This window comes from Mesocricetus auratus, unplaced genomic scaffold (genome assembly GCF_017639785.1).
Source record: "Mesocricetus auratus isolate SY011 unplaced genomic scaffold, BCM_Maur_2.0 Super-Scaffold_100043, whole genome shotgun sequence".
Lineage (NCBI taxonomy): Eukaryota > Metazoa > Chordata > Mammalia > Rodentia > Cricetidae > Mesocricetus > Mesocricetus auratus.
Genome location: NW_024429220.1, coordinates 3,972,623 through 3,995,858, shown reverse-complemented (window position 1 = coordinate 3,995,858; position 23,236 = coordinate 3,972,623). Strand labels below are relative to the sequence as shown.

Sequence of the window (23,236 nt, the reverse complement as noted above, 5' to 3'; positions counted from 1 at the left end):
AAAGAGAATTAGACAAATGCATAGACACAATTGTGGCCAATGTTCATCCAATTAGCAGTATGTGTGTCTGTGTAGTGTATGTATGAGTTCCTGTATATGAGTGTGTGTATGCCTTGATACATATTCCTTTGTTTTATTTGTGCATGTGCATGTACTGGACGTAACAGTATCTTAACATTTTAACTAAAATAATCCATTCTGCAAGGCTGCTTAGTATCATTGAAGATACATACACTAGACATACAATATAATAAACAGAAAACAAATTAGAACCTCACAAATGTATTCAACTGACTTTTGGCAATGCTACAGAAGCAATTAATGGGATACTTTTTTTTAAATGATGTAGAAGCAACTGCACATATGTAGGCAATTCTGTTCTAAATACCATCTTATAAAAACATTATGTCAGAGTGAATCATGCCATAAAAATGAAGAATTTCTGGGCTAGGGAATGTAGCTGTTTGGTTAAGTACTTACCTAACAGGCAGGAGTTCTGGGATCCCATCCACCTCATGGAATAAACCAGGAAGGATCGCACTACTGTCTAATCCTAGCACTCTGTAGGTGGAGGAAGGAGGGCCAGAATTTAAGGTCTTCTTCTACTACATCCTGATTTCAAAAACAGTATGGGACACATGAAACCCTACCTCTATAAGCAAAACCAAACTATTGCTCTGTATAAACCCACATGAGAAGAAAACAATGGGGAGCTGAAGGTTAGAGAAACCATTTTCAAACCACATATCTTACAGAGGGCTAGTCAAGAACTCTTAAGTCAGCAGGGAAAACAGTCTACAAAAATGCACAATGGCAATTAACAAAACTTCCACTGAAAGTATATGTGTGTGTGTGTGTGTGTGTATGTATTGCAATAAGCATATAAAATATGTTTAACATCATTAGATGCCAAGGACACACAAAGTTAGACTACAATGGGATAGCAATATACCTAACAGAATGACTGAAGTGAAAAATGAGGAGCACACCAGATGATACAGAGGCTGTGGAGAAACAGAATCAGTTCTACATGGTATCTGGTTTAAAATGATACAGACTGGAATAGCTTGGCAGTTTACTAAACCAAACAAGTATTTGCCTTACAACTTGGTGCTTACCTTCTGGGACATTCATTCCAGAAGGATATCACTTTATACTCACACAAGGATCCTTGTGCCTCCCCCTTCAGTGACACCACCTGGCCTTGGTTACTGTAGACAAATTGCTCTAGTTGAAGAGTTCACATGTCAGGGAAGTTATTCAGCAAAGGAACAACATGCAAACAACAGTTCTCATGAGTTACTAGGGATTGAAAATGAGTGAAAAAAATCCAAAACAATAGAGTAAACGACTCCATTTATGTAGCACCTTTGAACTATCAAAACCTAAAATAGAGTGAACAGGTCAGTTGTTGGTCCTCCAGTGGCTAGATTTGGGCTTAGAGAGGACAGGCAGGCATGGGTCCTAAGGGAAGACGGGTGAGTGTTTGGATTTTCGTAGCAGACAGAAACATGCTTAGTAATCAAACCCTGCTGAGTTAGATACATGGAGAAATACACAGAAAGCAGTAAAAGTGGAATTGGGAAACAATATGGTTGCAGTGCCCCAATTACCCATTTTCTGTATTATACTACTCTTTTGTTTACAAATTGTGAATAACTTCTTAAAGTGAACAGTGTTTCTACATAAACTGCATTTGAGTATATAAATAACTATAATAAACTTTTAAACATCCAACTAAACTTTAATTCATTGCAAATGTCCTTTTCTGTGAAATTGTTGGTGAAATAGTATGGTATTTTGTGATTTTAAGTATTAGAGCTCAATACCTGAATATACAGTGTCACTCAGAAGTTAGTATATCCATATTAATAATGATAGTAAAGATGCAATTTAAACATTTCCATTAAAATAATGGAAAATTAAAGAAATAACTATTGAGAAAGGTTCAGGTTTATCAGGATTAAAAGAATCCTCTCAATGCAGAAAGAGAGGGACATTTTTACTTACACACAATCCTGGGAGGGCCTAGAGAAAGCCCTATCCAGATAGTTCATGGAAGCTACAAGCCAGTTTTGGGGGCTCACACTTGCAGCCCTAGTATCCAGAAGGCTGAGGCAGAAGCACCAGGAGTCTGAAGACAGGCAGCACTAGATGATGAAACCTCATATGAAAAACAAAACAAAACAAACAAAACAAAAACTCCAAAGAATAGCATAAAGGAAGAAAGCATCCTCCATGTACAAAGACAAAGTGCTTAGAACAGGAAACTTCACAGGGTTAATAATAAATGAGTCTGCACACATGCTTATTATACCTTCTGCACAAACACATGCTCATCTGAAGGTTTCAGCCACTTGAGTTTTCTAGGGTTTTATAATCTTTATTGATGAATAAGTGTTTCTAAATAGTTTTTGAAAATCATGTGAACCACGACAAAGTTGGAGGGTCTTTTTATTTTAATCCCCATTACCTTCTTATTACTATGCTTGAATGGTAGTTCTGCAGTCAGAGCTCCACTGAAGGGAACCCTCACCAGACCTTGAGTGAGCCTTTCTGTCACAGTGCCATCTACTGTGAACCAGCCACCACATCAAGGTCATCCCTCAGATGTCACAGATCAAGAAAGGCAGAAGAATATACACGTAAAACTAGTCGTTAGTAGATGACGAAAGTAAATACAATATTAAAGACAGAATTTAATCTTGAGAGTCACTTGCCACCACAATCAAAGGATGAAGAGCTAAGCTGTATACCCAGGAAAGCATGCAATAAGACAGAGCATGCCCTAAAGCCACACTCAGAAATGCTTGGGGTAAATTATGATACATAGATCTTGGAAGAGCCCTGGGTATATGAAATAAACCCCAAATGTTAAGGTACATTTTAAGATCTTACTTTTGGGACAGCTTTTTCTAAGCAAGATGCAGCTGTAATGCCATAAATCCACCTCATCTCTCTCTGGCATAATACTTTATGCTGTGTGTGTGTGTGTGTGTGTGTGTGTGTGTGTGTGTGTGCATGCACACACTTGAGTTTGCAAGTGTGTGTTTGGAGATGTCGAAAATAGTGTAATGTAAGGTAGAAAGCTGAATTTGACACTGCCTATTACCATGGTTCTAAAAATAAGACTTTCAGTTCTCAGAGAGCTACAGATAGTGTTGTGGAAAGAAGGAATGGAAGTTCTGGTCACACTTTGGACAGGGAAAGTGAAGGGGAAAGAAAAGGGAGAGGAGGGTGGGGTTCTAGTTATTTTTCTATTGCTGTAATAAAATACCATGACCAAGGCAATTTATAGGAGAATGGTTTATTTGGTCTTAGTGTTTCAGAGGAATGAGCTCATCAACATCACACTGGGGAATTGTGCCATCAGCCAGGCATGATGGCAGGAACAGGAATCTTTGAATTCACAGTGTTCACCAACAGTGACATCCTCTAACCAGCCCATGCCTCCTAAAGCTAATCCAAAAGATTAATATTTGGGGCCAAAGGACTCAAACATCTGAGCCTTTGGTGTCATTATCATTAAAGTTACCCTGGTGGGGAAGAAAGGAGAGAAAGAGAATTTAGTGTTGACAGAGATAATGAAAAAGATATGCCAGCAGAAACCTGCACACTCACTCAGCTTTTTGATTAAACAATTATTCACTCTGTGAATAGGGCTCACTCTGATGAGGAAGCAATTCCTCACCAGGTATAGTTGGGGGTCTCACTGTGGGAAATGCTCCATATGGGGACTGAACTGGGGAAATGCCAAAATAGGCCTCAGAAAAGCAAGGACTCAGCTGAAATATAAAAGATTTATGGACAGCAAGCACAGAGCATGACTCCTTTGCACACTATCATGTAAGGCCACAGGAAGAATTTTGTTGCCTGGGAAACATGCTAACCATGGAAGTATACTCCTAACTTTCAAAGAAAAATACAGCCACAGAGATGTTTGTTCAGAATTTTTCCACCATTCCTACTGTACCAGCTGGGTTTGTATGGCAGCTTTACACAAGCTAGAGTCATCAGAGGAAGGAGTTTTTGTGGAGGAAATGCCTCCATGGGATCCAACCAAAGGACTTTTTCTCATTTAGTGAGCAGAGGTGGAGGGCCCAGCCCATGGTAGGTGATGCCATCTCTGGGCTGTTGATCCTGAGTTGGGGCTGAGGATTCCGTGAGAAGCAAGTCAGTAAGGGGCTCTCCTCTATGGCTCCCGCATCATCTTCTGCCTCCAGTTCCTGCCCTGTTTCAGTTCCCATCCTCACGTCCTTCAGCAATGCAGAGCAACGCTGAAGCGTGAGCCAAAGAAACCCTTAACTCCCCAATTCACTTGTTGGTCATGGTGTTTCATCGCAGCAATAGACACCCGCACTAAGACAGCTACCCACAAGGATATGGTATTGACACATCTTATTTAATTGTTACTTTGTTCTCCCAGGTAGCCACTTTTGTTTGATTTTGGTATGTAGCCTGGGTTGGGCTAATGCTCTTAGTATAGTCTGGTCTGACCTTGACCTCACAGTAATCCTCTAGTTTCAGACACTCTGAGGTGGTTGTGATAGGATTGTGCCACCATACCTGGCTGGGATTTCCATCTCATCTTCTTCCCTTTGTTGACCATTTTGTTTCTCTGTTTCTTTTGCTAATACCCAGTGCTTACTGTGACATTATCTCACCTTTACATGTGAATTGCAGTACTGTAAAGTATAATAGATTTAAATTAATTGGATTAATTAATTATATATTAATATATAAATTAATTTATATATAAATATATATATATATTCTAGGACTGCAGAGATGGTTCAGCAGTTAAGGCCACTGTTGCTCTTCTAGAGGACATGGGTTCAATTCCCATGTGGAGCCTCACAAGCCTCCTAAGTTCTGGAGGATCTGCCACTTTCTTATGGCCTGTGAGGATATTGAGTGCAAAGAAGCACACAGGCAAGGCACTCACACACATACAATACAAATGAGTCAGTAAACAAAAAGGTAATACTCACTGAATTTACCTACTACCATTAGCATTCTTCAATTTTTGCCCTGGTGACATTTCTTTTTTTTTCTGGTTGTCTTTTTTAATTTTTTCTTTTATTATTTTAATTTTAAATAGCTTGCTTCACATGTCAATCCCAGTTCCCTCTCCTTCCCCTCCTCCCACACCCCTCCATCTCCCCCAGCCTCCTACCCTATCCCTACTTCCTTCCACATAGGGGATAACTAGAGTCTGTCATTTCACTCAGGGCAGGGTCCAGGCACTCCCCTAAGAGTCCAGGCAGAGAGAGCATCCCTCTTTGTGTTATGGACAGACGAAGTCCGTTTGTATACAAGGGATAAACACTGATCCACTGCCCAGGGCCCCATAGGTTGCCCAGGCCTCCTCACTGACTCTCACACTCAGGGGGTCTCCCAGCTGTCGGTCTGGGGTCCAAGAGCTCTCCCTTGGTCAGATCAGCTGTCTCTGCTGGTTTTGCCAGCCCATTCTGTGCCAATTTGCTCATAGCACTTCTCTGTGTGTCACTGGGTTCCATGGGTTCAGTTCAATATTTAACTGTGGGTGTTTGCCTCTTCTTCCATCAGTCACTGGATGAAGGCTCCAGGATGGTTATAGACATCAAGTTCATTATCATGAATGGGAATTTAAGATGGTCTCTCCACTATTGCTTAGCTTGCCAGTTGTTGTCAGCCCTTTAGATCACTAGAGGTCACTCTGGTGCCAGATCTGTCTTCTAACCTATGATTGCCTCTTCCCCCTATTCTACCCTCCACTCAACCTTCCTGTTCCCCCATGACCTACTCTCTCTTCCTCTTCTCCCCATCTCTTCTTCCCAGCTCCCACTCCCCCCAACCCCTCGCCATGTTCCCAATCTGTTCAGAAGATCTTGCCTCATTCCTCTTCTCTGGGATACCATGCATATCTCTCTTAGGTTCTTTCCTGTTTCCCAGACTCTCTATCAGTGAAAGTGCAGACTGGAACTATCCTGATCCATGTCTGAAATCCATATAAGAGTGAGTACATATCATGTTTGTCTTTTTGTGACTGGGTTATCTCACTCAGGATGGTTTCTTCTAGTGCCATCCATTTACCTGTGAATTTCAAGATTCCATTGTTTTTTGCTTTTGAGTAATACTCCATTGTGTAAATATACCACATTTTCTCTATACACGTTTCAGTTGAGGGGCATCTAGGTTGCTTCCCGGTTCTGGCTATTACAAATAATGCTGCTATGAACATAGTGGAACAGATGTCCTTGTTGTATGAATTTGCATCTTTTGGATATATGCCTAAGAGTGGAATTGCTGGGAATTGTGGTAGATTGATTTTCCTGAGGAATCTCCATACTGATTTCCAAAGTGGCTGTAGAAGTTTGCACTCCCACCAGCAATGGAGGAGTGTTCCCCTCTCCACATCCTCTCCAGCATAAATTGTCTTTGGTGTTTTTGATTTTAGCCATTCTGACAGGAGTAAGATGGTATCTCAAAGTTGTTTTGATTTGCATTTACCTGATGGCTAAGGATGTTGAGCACTTTCTTAAGTGTCTCTTGGCCATTTTAGCCTCCTCTACTGGAATTCTCTATTTAGTTCTTTACCCCACCTTTTAATTGGATCCTTTGGTGTTTTGGAGACTTGCTTCTTGAGTTCTTTGTAAATTTTGGAGATTAGCCCTCTGTCAGATGTGGGGTTAGTGAATATCTTTTCCCATTCTGTGGACTGCCTTTTTGTCTTGTTGACTGTGTCCTTTGCCCTAAAGAAGCTTCTTAGTTTCAGGAGGTCCCATTTATTAATTGTCAATCTCCGTGTCTGCGCTACTGGTGTTATGTTCAGGAAGCAGTCTCCTGTACCAACTCATTGAAGAGTATCTCCCACTTTCTCTTCTAAGAGTTTCAGTGTGGTTGGATTAATGTTGAGATCTTTGATCCATTTGGACTTAAGTTTTGTGCAAGGTGATAGACATGGATCTATCTCAGTCATCTACATGCCAACACCCAGTTATGCCAGCAACATTTGTTGAAGATGCTTTCTTTCTCCCAGTATAAAGTTTTAGCTTCTTTGTCAAAAATTAAGTGTTCATAGGTGTGTGGGTTAAAATCAGGGTTTTCAATTCAGTTCCATTGGTCTACCTGTGTATTTTTGTGTCAATACCAAGCTGTTTCCCAGAAATATAGCTCTATAATAGAGCATGAAGTCAGGTATTGTGATGCCTCCTGAAGTTCCTTTATTTTATAGGGGTGTTTTGGCTACGCTGGGCCTTTTGTTTTTCCATATATTGTTAATTATTGTTCTTTCAAGGTCTGTGAAGAATTATGCCAGAACTTTGATAGGGATTGCATTGAATATGTAGACTGCTTTTGGCAAGATTGCCATTTTTATTATGTTGATCCTACCAATCCAAGAGCCTAGGAGATCTTTCCATTTTCGGGTATCCTCTTTGATTTCTTTCTTTAAAGACTCAAAGTTCTTGATATACAGGTCTTTCACTTCTTTGGTTAACATCCCCAGATATTTGATGTTGTTTATGGCTATTGTAAACGGTGATGTTTCTCTGATTTCTTTCTCAGTGACTTCATCATCTATATATAATAGGGTCACTGATTTTTTTTTGAGTTAACCTTGTATCCTGCCATTCTGCTGAAGATGTTTATCAGCTCTAGGAGTTTCCTTGCAGAGTTTTTCAGGTCACTTATGTAAACTATCATATCATCTGCAAATAGTGAAAGCTTGACTTCTTCTTTTCCTATTTGTATCCCCTTGATCTCTTTTTGTTGTCTTATTGCTCTAGCTAGAACTTCAAGTACAATATTGAAGAGGTATGGAGAGAGTGGACAGCCTTGTCTTGTTCCTGATTTTAGATGAATTGCTTTGAGTTTCTCTCCTTTTATTTTGATGTTAGCTGTTGATTTACTGTATATTGCTTTTATTATGTTCAGGTATGTTCCTGTTATACCTGACCTCTCTAGGACCTTTATCATAAAGGTGTGCTGGATTTTGTCAAAGGCTTTTTCAGCATCTAATGAAATGATCATGTGGTTTTTCTTTCGCAGTTTGTTTATGTGGTGGATTACATTGATAGATTTTCTAATGTTAAACCATCCCTAATTCCTGGGATGAAGCCTACTTGATCACGGTGGATGATTTTTGTGATGTGTTCTTCAATCCGGTTTGCTAGTATTTTTGCATCATGTTCATGAGGGAAACTGGTGTATAGTTTTATTTCTTAGTTGGGTCTTTCTGTGGCTTGGGTATCAAGGTAATTGTAGCTTCATAAAGAGCATTTGGCAGTGAGCCTCCTGCTTCTGTTGTGTGGAATACTTTGAGGAGTATTGGAATTAGCTCTTCTTTGAATTTCTGGTAGAATTCTGCACTGAAGCCATCTGGGCCTGGGCTTTTTTTGGTTGGGAGAATTTTGATGACTGCTTCTATTTCCTTAAGGGTTATAGGTCTGTTTAAATTATTTATCTGTTCTTGATTTAGTTTTGGCAAGTGATATCGATCCAGGAAATTGTCCATTTCCTTTAAAATTTCAAATTTTGTGGAGTACAGATTTTCAAAGTATGCCCTGATTATTTTCTGGATTTCCTCAGAGTCCGTTGTTATGTCCCCCTTTTCATTTCTCATTTCGTTAATTAGCATGCTCTCTCTCTTTCTTTGGTTAGTTTGGACAGAGGTTTGTCTTTTTATTGATTTTCTTAAAGAACCAACTCTTTGTTTCATTGATTCTTCTCAATGTTTTCCTGGTTTCTACTTGATTGATTTCAGCCCTCAATTTGATTATTTCCTGGCATCTGCTCCTCCTGGGTGAAGTTTGTTTCTTTTTGTTCTACAGCATTCAGCTGTGCTATTAATTCTCTAGTATGACTGTTCTCTAGTTTCTTCATGTGGGCATTTAGTGCTATGAAATTTCCTCTCAGCACTGCTTTCAGAGTGTCCCATAAGTTTGGGTATGTTGTGTCTTCATTCTCATTGAATACCAGGAAGTCTTTAATTTCTTTTTTTATTTCTTCCTTTACCCAGGGATGGTGCAATTGTGCATTGTTCAATTTCCATGAGTTTGTAGGGTTTCTGTGATTTGTGTTATTATTGAATTCTAATTTTAATGCATGGTGGTCTGATAAGATACAGGGGGTTATTCCAATTTTTTGGTATCTGTGGAGGTTTGCTATGTTTCCTGTTATGTGGTCAATTTTAGAGAAGTTTCCAGGTGGCGCTGAGAAGAAGGTATATCCCTTTGTGTTTCGGTGGAATGTTCTATAGAGGTCTGTTAGACCCAGTTGGGTCATAACTTCTATTAGTTCTTTTGTTTCTTTGTTCAGTTTCTGTCTAGAGGTCCTGTCTAGCAGTGAGAGTAGAATGTTGAAGTCTCCTACTACTAGTGTGTGAGATTTTATGTGGGATTTGAGCTTTAGTTATGTTTCTTTCACGAATGTGGGTGCCTTTGTATTTGGGGCATAGATGTTCAAAATTGAGACTTCATCTTGATGGACTTTTCCTTTGATGAATATGAAATGTCCTTCTTCATCTCTTTTGATTGATTTTAACTGAAGTCTAGTTTGTTAGACATTAGGATTGCTACACCCGCTTGTTTCTTGTGTCCATTTGATTGGAAAATCTTTTCCCAACCCTTTACTCTGAAGTAACATCTGTCTTTGACGTTGAGATGTGTTTCTTGTATGCAGCAGAAGGATGGGTTCTGTCTTCGTATCTGTGCTGCTAGTCTGTGTCTTTTTATAGGCAAGTTGAGACCGTAGACATTGAGGGATAGTAATGACCATTGATTGATGATTCTTATTTGTGCTTGATTTATTGGGAGTGGAGTTATTTTGTGTAGGTTCTCCCTCTTTCTTTTGGTGTTTGGTAAAATGGGAATATCTATTGCCTGTGTCTTTGTGAGTGTAGTTATCTTCGTTGGGTCTAGGTTTTCCTTCCAGCACTTTCTGTAGAGCTGGATTCATGGATATGTATTGTTTAAATCTGGCTTTGTCATGGAATATTTTGTTTTCTCCATCTATGGTAATTGAAAGATTTGCTGGATATAGTAGTCTGGGCTGGTATCCTTGATCCCTTAGTGTTTGTAGGACATCTGTCCAGGATCTTCTAGCTTTCATAGTTTCCATTGAGAAGATAGATGCCAGGAGCTGAAGCTGGTGTTGCTGGAGGTTGGGACCTGGAAGGGCTGATGCCTTTCCTTAAGGTGGGATCGCTGGAGGTTGGGGTCTGGAAGGACTGATGTCTTTCCTAAGCTGGGGTCGTAGGAGGTTGGGGCCTGGAAGGGCTGATGCCTTTCCTGTGTGGGCGGGTCTTCTGGATGCCAGGAGTGGCCCCCGGGAAGATTGAGGGGATGGGTGTTGGGCTGGGGATCGGGAGGAAAAAAAATACCATAATCCCTATTTCTCCCCAAATTTAAAGAAAACTGTCTTTGAAGTGCTTACTTAAAAATCCATTAGTCACCTTAGACCAAAAATAGAAAGTGCCTCTTTACTATCGTACCCCATGTTGGTGAGCCTATGCCTCTGTGTCTAAAGGTCAAACATTTGTAACAATATTACTGGTTGAAACATGAGAAAAGCATTAATATGTTGTCTAAATATAGAAAACACAGTATATCTTAGGGAAGCATACTTTTAGGAAGCACTTCTTTTTTATATATTTTTTTTAAATTTAAATTAGAAACAAGGTTGCTTCGTATGTCAATTCCAGGTCCCTTTCTGTTTCCCTCCCCTCCTCCCGTGCCGTCTCACCAACCCCCCCCCCAATATCCCCTTATTTTCCCAGGGAGGGTGAGGCCCTCCATGGGGGTGTCCATAGTCTGTCATTTCATCCAGGGCAGGGCCTAGACCCTCCCCCAAGAGTTCAGGGTGAGAGTGCATCTCTCATTGTGGGATGGGAGTCCCGGGTATACAAATGGACTTAGGAAGCACCTCTACACTTCAGAAGAGGGACTTCACACTGGGCTTTAGACATGGAGAGCAATTTCTTGCACAGTTCCGGGGAGAGCAGATGAGAGCCGTGCTTCTTACAGTGTCTGGCAATTCTTCAGCAGGATGTGCTTTATCCCATTTGCACACTGTTCTGCCGCGGTCTGTGCTTGTTCCGTCCCAGCATTTTCTCCGAAGAAACAACACAGATTGCTCTAAGTTCTCCCACCAGGGACGGCACATGGTTTACCATGTGAAGAAATGCAAAGGCTTCTGCGTTTCTCCCCAATGCTCTCAGCCCAACCAGGAAGGCTGGCTGCGGTTGACAGCAAGAATCACTGGAGAGGACCAAAGCGGCTGAGGCGACGACGGGGCACAGAACCTTGCCTTGCTGCACCCTGATTCAGCACAAGTTTAGTAGGTTTATACAAGTCCAGGCACAACACAGAATTGGAACGTTTTGACGTGGGATAAAAGGATATCCGTAGTGTATTTTTAGCATTACACATGAGATGACTAATAAATACGCATATAATATGCATGGGTGCTCATTCTTATAAGGTATTTGCAGAAGTAAGGAAAAATATGTAAACATTGCCATCATACATAACGGATAGCCGATGATAATTATGTAGTCTTAATAGACAATAAAATGGCACAGAAAAATATAGCTTTCTTCATCATCAAGACTACCATCTTCTCCGTGAAAGAAGGCAAATTATATACGAAATTTAAGAGGATATACCAATGTACATTTTATATTTCTCATAACCATATATTATGTCAATTCCTGTGTCTGTCCTTAAGATTCTGTTTTCTGAAGTAAGATATGTACTAATATATGCAATTCTTCTTTTAGTGGTAATTTATTGCGCGATTATTCAAAAAGAAAATTGTATTGCATCTTCTTTGGTTTTACTTTTTGACTACATCAATTTGTTCACATATTATTTTTTGTGTAATCAGAGGAGATCTTACCATATTAGACAATCTTGCTACACTCCACTAAAATAAAAAAAAATCACATTTATTGTGTTGAATCATGGAAAATTTGAAGCCTGGCAAGCTACATTGGAAAGTAGTTAATTCTTTTCAGTGTGTTTCATACTTAATAATAAAAGATACTTGTCTTTTTCATTTTGAATCATTACACTTAAATCAATAAATGTTATAATCCTTCAATTAATTATCATAAAAAAGGAAAAGGATCAATTAACACATAAAAAAGTGTTTTGACAGAATTTTTAAAAATGGGCCTATTTCTATATTTCAGACCAAATTAAATGGTCCATTTTGGAAAGTAGTTTTATAATTCTTTAATAGATGATCATGACAGAAAAGGCTGACAAATCCATGCCTGTCTTTTCCTTGCACTTTAAAAGAGTTGCTATAATTCTCATGCTATTGCCTTCACAGGTGTGTCATTATGGAGAAAGATCATGATAATCTGGACTCAGACTACAACTAAGAGATAAGTGGTCAATCAGGTAGCTAAGTCAAAGGAGTTTGACAGGACAGAATGTAACAAGTGACCCGGGAGGCTAATGCAGTGAAGAGAGAGATGGCGCAGGCTGTTCTACTGAGGATTTAAAATTAAAGTTGCTGAAAAGATAGTAAATAGACTAGACAATGGAAAGCACAGCAAATAGCATATAAAGAGTAAGCTCCATGGTTCCAGGAATGTTTTGTATGTCCCATATTGTCTTTTGGCTCTTAAATGAGAGTTGTTCTTCACAGGCTCATGTGTTTGAATATTTTGCCATCTGTCTTACCCAGCCATTCATGCTATTTGAGGAAGCCGTGGAACCTTTGGGAGGTGAGTCCCACCTGGAGGGTGGTCACAGGGCAGGGGAGTGGTTAGCCTTGAGCATAATAACCTTGCAGGGTGACCTCTTTCTGTTTGTTCCCACAGAGATATGAAGAAGAGAACAAACAGCAGCTTCCATTTGCAATTCCTTCCTAATGGTGACCGACCACACCCTTTCAAATGGTGACAGACCACACCCTTTCAAATCGTGAGCTGACACCCTCTCTCTCCTAAATTCCTTCTTGCCAGATTGTTAGTCACCAAGATCACAAGAAAAGTAACTAATACAACCATGATGGCTACAATGGCTGTCCTGCAGAGGACACTCAAAAATGTTTGTGTAGAGAATGAATTAATTACTATTTGTGGTTGTAAAGCAATATATCATGAAACGCATGACTCCTAATTGTTAGTAACTCCAGGTTTATCCTCAGCCATACTTCTTTTTTGTTTTGTTGAATAACATTTTTTTACATAGACTTTTGCCACAAACTTTCATATGAATCAGGTAAGCTAAACCTCAGAGAACAAACATCTTTTTCTTTCTCACTGGCTCACTGATGTCTGAACACATCTCCACCAAGTTCTGAATCCCTGTTTTCAGAGATTTTAATTCACATATTAAACAAATGTATCAGGTTCTTAATCCCTGTTTTCAGGGAATTATTTAAAGTCTATACACTCTGAGGAGACTCAAGAACTTATATTTATAGGTGTCATAGGGATTGGTATCAAACACCTCACTTAGAGTATAGTCATTTTGTGCTCAAAGTAGAGAACAAGTTAATGCAAACTTCTATATTAGCAGCTAAAGTATCATCATTGGTAAATTCTTTTTAAAATATGAAATTCTTAAAACTTTAATCATGACAAAGAACTGCAGACATTATAACCCATTTAAAAAACATTATTGACTGAAAACACTACAAGATAACATTTACATATTACATTGAAGGTAAGTTTCTTTTTATGTGTGTAGATATCCTTTTATTATAAGACTTGACAACAATATTAGAGTTGGCCATAAATTACAAATTTTCAAGTAATAAGAGTATAAATAGACAGAATTAACAACAACAAGAAAACACCATACAGAGTGGCTTTGTTCCAACAACAGAACATCCTACTAGAAGCACTCGACACCCCCAGGACAAATTCTGATAGCATTAAAGAATATTCAAACCTAATGGAAGTTTAGAAATAGTCTGTTCTACCATGCCTGACATTGCTCAGGTGGCCAAGAATCTGAGACTGGGGATAGGTCATTGGGGGAAATTTAAATAGTATTTTTTCCCGAGACAGGGTTTCTCTGTATTGCTTTGGAGCCTGCCCTGTAGACCATGCTGCCCTCAAACTCACAGAGATCGGCCTACCACTGCCTCCTGAGTGGTGGTATTAAAGGCATGCACCACCACTGCCAGGCCTTCAATACTATTGCTAAGTGAATATCGAAACAAAATGACTCCTAGTGACATTCTGCTATACCTGTAGATCAGGTCTTGCTTAGTCATCATCAGAGAAGTTTCTTCTGGCTGTAGATGGGAACTAATATATATTGCTTTCCCCTGCCTCCTGAGTGATGGGGTTAAATGCGTGTACCAACACCACCACACCACATGAACACTAAGTTCTTTTTTTAATGACATATTTCCTTTGCTCTTAACCACTGAGCCATCTCTCCATCCCTAACACTCAGTGGTGGGATTTCTTCATCAAACCCATCTGCTTAGGGATCAAGGAGTTAAGTGGAAGGAAAAGTGGAAAGATTGTAAGAACTAGAGGGGATAGAGGACATGAAGAAAACAGTGTCTTTAAGACACACCATGAAAAACACATATAAAATTACAGAGACTGTGGAAGAATGCAATCCTGCACAGGCTGAATCCAGACACTGAGATGGGGAGGAATCTCCCATTCCTGCTCAAGAAGTTATCTCCAGTTGACCATCTGGTTGCAAAGGAAAGATTAGTTTTCCCAATGGAGAACAAGACAAAATGGCAGCCTATAGAATGGGAAAAGATCTTCACTATATCTGACAGAGGACTGATCTCCAAAACATATAAAGAACTCAAGAAACAAGAGATTAAACTACCAAATGATATAATTAAAAGTGGGGTACACATCTAAACAGAATTTTCAACAGAAAAATCTCAAATGACAGAAAGACACTTAAGGAAATGCTCAACATCCTTTGTCATCAGGAAAATGCAAATGAATGCTGGAGAGGACGTGGAGAAAGGGGAACACTCCTCCACTGCTGGTGGGAGTGCAAACATGTACACCTGCTGTGAAAATCAGTATGGCTTGTGTTATACTATACACAGATTACTCAACTACATGTGGAAATCAGTATGGCTTGTGTTATACTATACACAGATTACTTAACTACAGTTTTGTTGAAGAATCAACTAAAGAATATGAATCTTTCATTTTGTATGTAAAGTTAGGTTTTGAATTTTCAAATTCAATAGTGCCTATTACTAGGAGACTTTCAAATATAAATATCAGGGAACAATACGTCAATAGTAGTTGTAGAACAAGGTTGAACCAAGAAAAAGGTATATATGAGAGGAAATAAAATATAGCTTATGATTTAACTGGCATCAACTTCAACTCTTTCTTGCCTCGTTATTGAGGTAAAGCACTCATGGCCTAAAGTAATTATGAACTTGGTCATAGTGACAATTCAAAACAATATAATCCTCATTTCTTGGGCTGGATATCTAGAGTTACAATGATTTTGATAAAATGAATAGATTCTACAGTCAGAGTCTAAGCCCAGTTCTGCCAATGAGTTTTCACACCTAGAAATACTTCTGAGCATAGAGACCAAGAGGAGATAGAACTATTTTCTCGACCAGCAGAAATAGCCATGTTGTTTAATTTATACCTCATATACTTTAATAATAAACCCTAGACATTAGTAGCATCTGATCCATGTCTGTGTAATTTTGCACATGTCCCCAATTTGCTCTTCAGGAAGAAGTTGGTATTAGGCCAGCCCAGTTTCTAATTGTCTGACTGATAATCCAGATGAGCAAAACTGAACATCCCACTAAGGACATCCAACACTGGTGAATTGAGGAGGGAGCAAGCAGCCAGATAAGGAATATGTACCACAGTTAGGAGAAAGCAGGCTAAAGGGTGGAGATACCAAACTCTAGGCCACTCAAGAAGCTAAGTTTACATGACATGGGTTCAAAACATTTCCTATTCCTTTTTCAAATTAATCTATGACTGCTTCCAAGAAATGGTGCTATAGATATGTGATTTAAGTGATTAGACACAACTGATGGCCAGCAATCATATCAGTGGCTTTTTGGTACTTTCTTAAAATGATTATTTCCTGTACCTTAACATATCATTAGCTTGTCAAAGAAAATCTTATTTCCTTCTTATTTCAAAGCATTCTTTCAGAACAGTTTTCCAACAGTTTATATAAGATACATAGAAGAAGGTCTCTCCTCTCTCTCTCTCTCTCTCTCTCTCTCTCTCTCTCTCTCTCTCTCTCTCTGTGTGTGTGTGTGTGTGTGTGTGTGTGTATGTCTTGTCTGTGTGTGTCTGTATATTTAACATAATGGACAGTAAGTACTTATCATCACCCATCTACAGCTTCCTGAATATGTGCTTTGAGAAACGTAAAGGTTAATGAGAAACTATTCTTATGCTTATGCTTAACTAATGACATATTAACTTGCATGAAACAATCAATTTTAGGAGATACTGAAACCCACCAATATGGTTTCTGTACATCAATTGTATCAAATCACTTCAATCATGTTCCAATTATTGGACTATTGCTTGGAAGCAGTCTTAGGAGGAAAGAATAGCACACTAAAAAAAAAGTAAGACTGTGAGAAGTGAACCACACTCCACTACATTGTGTATAGTGAGATACATATCATTCTATATTAGAATGTTAGAAGGAAAGCTTTTACAAATACAAAGTTAAATCTTAAAAGGTTTTGTTGTTCATGTTTTATCCACAAAAATTTTCATTAACTAATGACTATGCATTCAAAACTCAGATGTTTGAATTGCTTTTTTAAGCAAGAGATACTTCTGTACCCCAAGAAAAATTATAAACTGGGTCCACCCTGCTGTTTAGCTATCACGGACATGTCAAGTGAGCACAACTTGGTTCTGGGCTACGCACCATAACAGTCTTCCAGCTTCACCCTGCATGGTAGCCTTGTGGAATGATGTTCTCCCAAGGAGCTCTAAATGCCTGAGATTTAGAGACATTTACAGCTGCAGGACAAGATTCATTGCCACCCATTATCAGACAACATCGATATCAAAATCGATAGTGATAATTCTCAACACTATTAAGGATCTGGCATTAGAGCAGGGCTCTTATATTTCAGCAAGTGAAACAAATGAAAAACAGAAAAAGGAATGCCAGGACAGCTGTTCCACGGTGAGGTGAGGGATGTAATGTAGCACAAGATGGACAGCCAAAAGGCTTCAAGGGCAAATGAAAGTATAATTGGAACCAACATAACATCAGTACAAACTGCTTCAGAACATCAGCAGCCCGGCGTCACCGGAGGGAACAATTAGTGACAGTGACTTGATTGCAGAAAAATGAGTGCTCACAACAGAAACAGGAGCTAGTGCCCCAACAGAAGCCGGGAGAGAAACATCCTTAGTCATGTTCATCAAAGTCAGAGTGTGGGCGGGTCAGGTGGGGGCCGACTTTCCCCTTCCTCCACTCATGGAAAATACCATTGCAACACAGTGAATATGAGTGCACAGGATATGAGGTGTGGAAGAAGAGACAGTTCATTAGTTGAAAGCTAGTGATTCAGACGAGGGATGTTGTCCCAGGTTATTACAAAACTCTGGTTCAACAGATGGAGAAGGCAGATGCTATGGATTCCTGTTTCTTGCAAATTTGGGGGGTCAAGTCATCTCATGAGTTTTTATCCCAGGCAGATGTGATGTAAATATGGAAAAGGTGTCTGATTTGTTGGATGTTGTTCAAATTGGAACAGCTACGTAGAGCAAATAAAGTTTGATGTCATTAACTCATAAAGTAAAAGGACATTTAGAAGTTAACTTTTAGTCACAGCAGGGACTTATATAAAACAATATAGCAGGCAATAGTCTAACCATTCTCAAATATCAACCCATTCACTCTTTTCAATAACTATATGTAGTAGATCTAGGTAAATTTTCTAAAATATTGGAGGTTGATAAAGGGACTTGACCAAAATTATGCCACCAATGGCATAAATAGCTATCAAGATGATAATACACTGGCATTGATTTTTTTCTGCTTGTTCTTTATTAGTCCAACAACTTTCAAACTAGAGGAACATTAAGCTATTTATGTGGATATCACAACTCATATTGTTAATATACTTAACAAGTTATTTCAAGATATATTTGTTAAGTACCATTAATGCTTGAAAACTAAGAACATAATTAGAAAAGAACAGCAATATTTTCAGCTATGAGAATAAGAGATAACCATGTTTGGAAATCAGCTGTTTCATGTTATGAAATCAATGTCCATAAGTTATTGTGGGCATTTTTGTAGGATAGGAATAAACACCTTGTGAACACAGTTATTAGGTACAAGGAAATCAGTGTGAAATCTGCACTGACTCCATGGTTTTGTGTGAGGTCATGCTCCAATATACTCCAAAATGGCATGTGTGGTTGAAAACATATGTGGCACATTGAGGCCACAGTTCCTCCTAAGGCCAATAGGCACAGGGCTTTGTCCCCAGAGCCCCACATTGCTCTCTGATCCCAGATGTCTTAGGGTTTTCATTGCTGTGAATAGACACCATGACCATTGCAACATTTATAAAGAAAACATTTAATTGTGGTGACTCCTTACAGTTTCAGAAATTTAGTCCATTATCATCAGGATGAGGAGCATGGCAGCATGCAGACAGACATGGTTCTGGAGCTGAGAATCCTATGTCTTGTAAGCATGGCAGTATCCTGAGCATAGGAAACCTCAAAACCCACACCCACAGTGACATACTTCCTCCAACAAGGCCATACTCACTTTAACAAAGCCAGACCTTCTAATAGTGTCACTCCTATGAGATTATGGGAGTCAATAGCTATCAGCCTATCACACAAGAGTTTTCAGTCTTAAAATTTTCCCTATTTCTTTCTTTCTTTTTATCATTTATTATTTATTTAAATTAGAAACAAACTTGCTTCACATGTCAATCCCAGCCCCCTCTCCTTCCCCCCCCTTCCCCACCCCTCCCCACTAGGCCCCCCAGCCCCCTCCCAATCCCCACTCCTTTCCCCAGGGAGGGTGAGGCCTTCCATGGTGGATCTCCAGTGTCTGTCATTTAATCCAGGGCAAGGGCCTAGGCCCTCCCCCCAAGAGTCCAGGCTGAGAGAGCATCCTTTATTTTGTGATGGGCACCGAAAGTCCATTTGTATGCCAGGAATTGTATGCCAGGGATAAATACTACTCAAGGCCCCATAGATTGCCTAGGCATTAAGGATTTTCTTATTGTCCCTTCCTGTTTTAAAACCTTGAGCATTTTTTTCATTATGCTTGTAACTATTTTCCCCTTAAGTTTCTTTATTACTTTGTGATGGTTTGGTATTCCCCACCAGCTCTGGTGTTTGAATCCTTGGTCCCAGGTGGTGGCACTGCTAGGGAAGGGAACTGAACTTCCGTCAGGTGGAGCCTTGCTCCAGCCTCGGTCATCACCTCCTTCCATTTCCAGTTCCTCCTCTCAGCTTCCTGCTCCAGTGATTGCTATCATGCCTTCCTCAATATGGTAGACTATCCCCGTGGAACTGTAAGTGCTAATCTATGCATCCTTTTATAAGGGGTTTCTAGTCATGATTGATATCACAGCAACAGAACTGTTACTGACACAGTCTTCTTTTGTAACAATCAGAATGCTAAGCATCTTGATGCTGTTGTTTTAATGCCTAAAGTGGTATGCTCTTTTCTGGGAAGACTACATCTCCCACTTGGAATTTTCCTCAATTGCTTATGTTCTTCATTAGGGTTGAAGCCTTGTGATTTTTTTTTTTTTTGGTATTGATGTTTGAAGAGAACATTGCTTGCCATCGGCAAAAAGTTGCCCCCTTCGAGTGGCCACATTACTTTGTCCTTTCGTTCTGGATTCCTGGATTCTCACAATGTGGTGCCAGAGCTAAGATCACCTTTGGAGGCTAAGGGAGAAAAATATGTCTGCTATCTATCATTCTAGTACTTTAAATGTGATGTAATTTGAAGACTTCTTCTGACTGTCCATTACTCTTTTGCACTTAACAGTATTTTTAATTTTATTTATTTAAATTAAGTTTTTTATATTATGATTTTATCAGTATTGTCTTAGTTGTTCCTAAATGAAAACCACTTTTGCAAAGGTATACAAGGGTAGTAGAACTCAGAATCTACAAAGGAGGAGAACAGATTTTAGCTTATAAAAGAAAACAAACTGCTCTTAGGTGGTTAAAATAAAACAACGTGCAACCCATTAAGAGATATTTATTTCAAATCATGATGGTAAGCAAAATGTTTAAAACATTTTTAAGAGGTGTAGTTTTGGTAATAACGAACTATTCTTCCTTGCATAAAATCCAGAGATGCCATTGGTCAAACTTGAGCTAGTAATGGCTTCCTGTCAGATGGTCCATGATCTTATTACACTTTGCTCCTTTGTTCCAAGTGTAAGGACTTAAGGCAACATGCACAGCCAGGTCTGTGCTGCTGGGGAGAAGGTACTAAATACAACCTGTAGGGCCAGTTATTCTTTCTCCTTATGATTTTGAATATTCTCCCCACATCTTCTCTACAATTACCCATTTTCTTGAACTCTTATGGGGAAATTTATAATAAATTCTATTTTCATAATAAAATTTATATTCTCGAACATGTTATAGACTTTGTTAAGACACAAAACATTCATTATAGTGAGACTATGTATACCTATTTCATTTTTGAAATATAGCCAATTCTTTAATAATATGTCCTATGAGAACTAAAACACACCTATCTTCAGGAAATATAGTACAACTTTGCATATCCTTTCCACAATGATTTTAAAGCAAGCTGCACCATAGGGATCAGTAAGTAACTAGTGATGCAGTGAAAGCTTGTTACACAATTGACATGAGATGGGAAAAGGGGGAAATTTGAGTTGACATCTTACTGAAGTGCTCTAGACCTTCCCCAGCAGGGACAGTAATGAAGACCTTAACAGTCAACAAAGGGAAGATTCAGGCAACCTACTAAATGTTTAACAGAAATTGGCTACTGTACAAATATAGTCTTCATGTTTTGGGTTTATTATTCCCATCGTGTACATGTGATTGTAATGCAAATGTGTTGTTACAATTAATTATAACAAAGCATACTTAACATTTTGCTCCTGAATTGAGATGAAAATTTTATACTGCTTGTCTGCCCTTTTGTCTCATAATCATTCTACTGTAAGAGAATGTTCTGTCATTATGACACTGATGTAATCCTGACACTGCCAGGTGACAGAGAGAAGCAGTATTTTTCCCAATCCATTGTCTGTGACAATCTAATGGCTTTTTGTAAGCTAAAGAAAAAATAATAATTGGGCTCTTAAATATAAATATTGTATTTTAAATAATTTCTCTTTATATTTAATTAATATGTATCCCTTCTCTCTTCTCCCTCCATCAACTCCAATATGGCTCCCACTCATTTTCAAATCCATGGCCTCTTATTCTTTAATGACTACCACACTACACACAAACACACATATAAATATATGAATAAATATATAATTGCCACCTGCTGAGTCTTCTTGATACTGTATTCATGTATTTTCTTTAGAGATGATCACTTGGGATTGAATGAATTATTAGGATTGTCATTTCTTGTGAATACTAAGTGTTCCTCTCTCAGTTTTATCATTTCTGAAACTCTTCATCAAGGATCAGGGCCCTGGAAGATTACTCCCATACATGTTGGCTTGTCAACTGGAGTTGTCATTATTTAGGTCTTGTTTAGACAGCCATACTGTTGAGACAGCATAGGTGAATCTTCGCTGTCATATACAGAAGATGTAGTCTTTGAGGAGACTTCTTGTCCTCTAGCCTTTCTTCTCTCATGCCTACGATGCTCACGGAGCTGTATGTGTTAGAGTTATGCTGTAGATATAGCGACTGGTTTTGAGCATGTACAGCCAGTTCTCAGTATTTTCACTAGCTGTGGCTTTTTATAATGTCTCTGTATGCTGGGAAAGCAAGCTACAATTATATTGTTTTATGCTCAACGATCATTTTTCTAGGATGGAATTTAACAGTATCTCACATTTGTTTTATGATGACTTTATGTTTTCAAAGGCAGAGTTTCTTATTATTATAATGTAGTGTGGATTCAATTATGATTCAAATTCAATAGAGCGAAGGAAGAATGGCCCAAAGCAAGGCTTAGAATGGAATATAGATAGCCCAGAGATCTATGATAAACCAAACATGACAGGGGAAAGAAGAAAAAAGGAAAAAAATTCCTGATGATATTTTTCTATGCTCATAAATCGGTGCCTTTTGCAGTCGTCATCTGAGAGCTTCTTCTGGCAGCAGATGAGAGCGGGCGCAGAGACCTACAGCCAGACATTATTCAGAAAGCGCCTAAATTGGAGGTCTCTATTAGATCGCTCCTCTCAGAGCTTGGGGGACCCTGCAGAAGAAGGGAAAGGAAGACTGTAGAAATCAAAGGGGATATAGGATACAAGGAGAACATGGCCCTATAGCCAGGGACCAATCAATAAGCAGGGTTTATAAGGGCTCACTGAGACTGAAACAGCAAGCAAGGGGTGTGCACGTTGTCTGCACCAAGTCCTCTGCATATCTGTCACAGCCATTAGGTTGGTGTTTTGTGGGAGCTGGTGTGTCTCTGACTCTTTTGCCTGCTCTTAGGAGTCTTCTTTTCCTATTGGGTTGCCTTGTCCAGCCTTGGTGTGATGGCTTTTGCCTTGTCTAATTATGTCTTGTTTTGTGTTGTTTGGTTGTTGCTCTTTTGTGAAGGGCAACGGAACAGGGAGTGGATTGGGGAGAGGGGAGAAGGGGGCAGTGGCTGGGAGGAGTAGAGGGAGGGAAAACTGTGGGCAGGATGTATTATATGAGAGGAAGTCTATTTTCAATTTAAGGAAGAAAGAAAAGCAGTGCTTCCTATTCTCTTCCCACAGTCTATGACCTCCTATGATTTGTCATCATCAGAATCGAATGAAATTATGTTCATTGCACCATAATGTTCTCTGTTGTTAGAGTAGAAGTCACATTAGTTTGAGTCATTAACATGTAGGCTGACCCATTGCTTTAGAATTAGGTGATTTCAGGTAGTTTTTCTACTTACCTGTTCCTCTGCTTCCTTTTTGCTTTTGCAGAAAAGCAAAAAACAGTAGTGTCAGTCCAAGGTAATGTACAGTTTGGGATCAGGATGTTCCTGGCACACAGGCTCTTCTAGATTCACTGAGCAAGACATCATTGTATTGTTGCCTATCCACTCAGTTTATATGTTACAATGTATTCTTTCATATTAAGGCAAGACTT

General features: G+C 39.2%; 1 protein-coding gene across 7 annotated transcripts in view; it reads right to left on the bottom strand.

Annotated features, from left to right (window-relative positions):
• Magi2 (membrane associated guanylate kinase, WW and PDZ domain containing 2) overlaps window positions 1-23,236 on the bottom strand; it is a 1,397,005-nt gene that overhangs the window by 1,309,025 nt on the left and 64,744 nt on the right. The gene's annotated exons all lie outside the window — the stretch shown is intronic.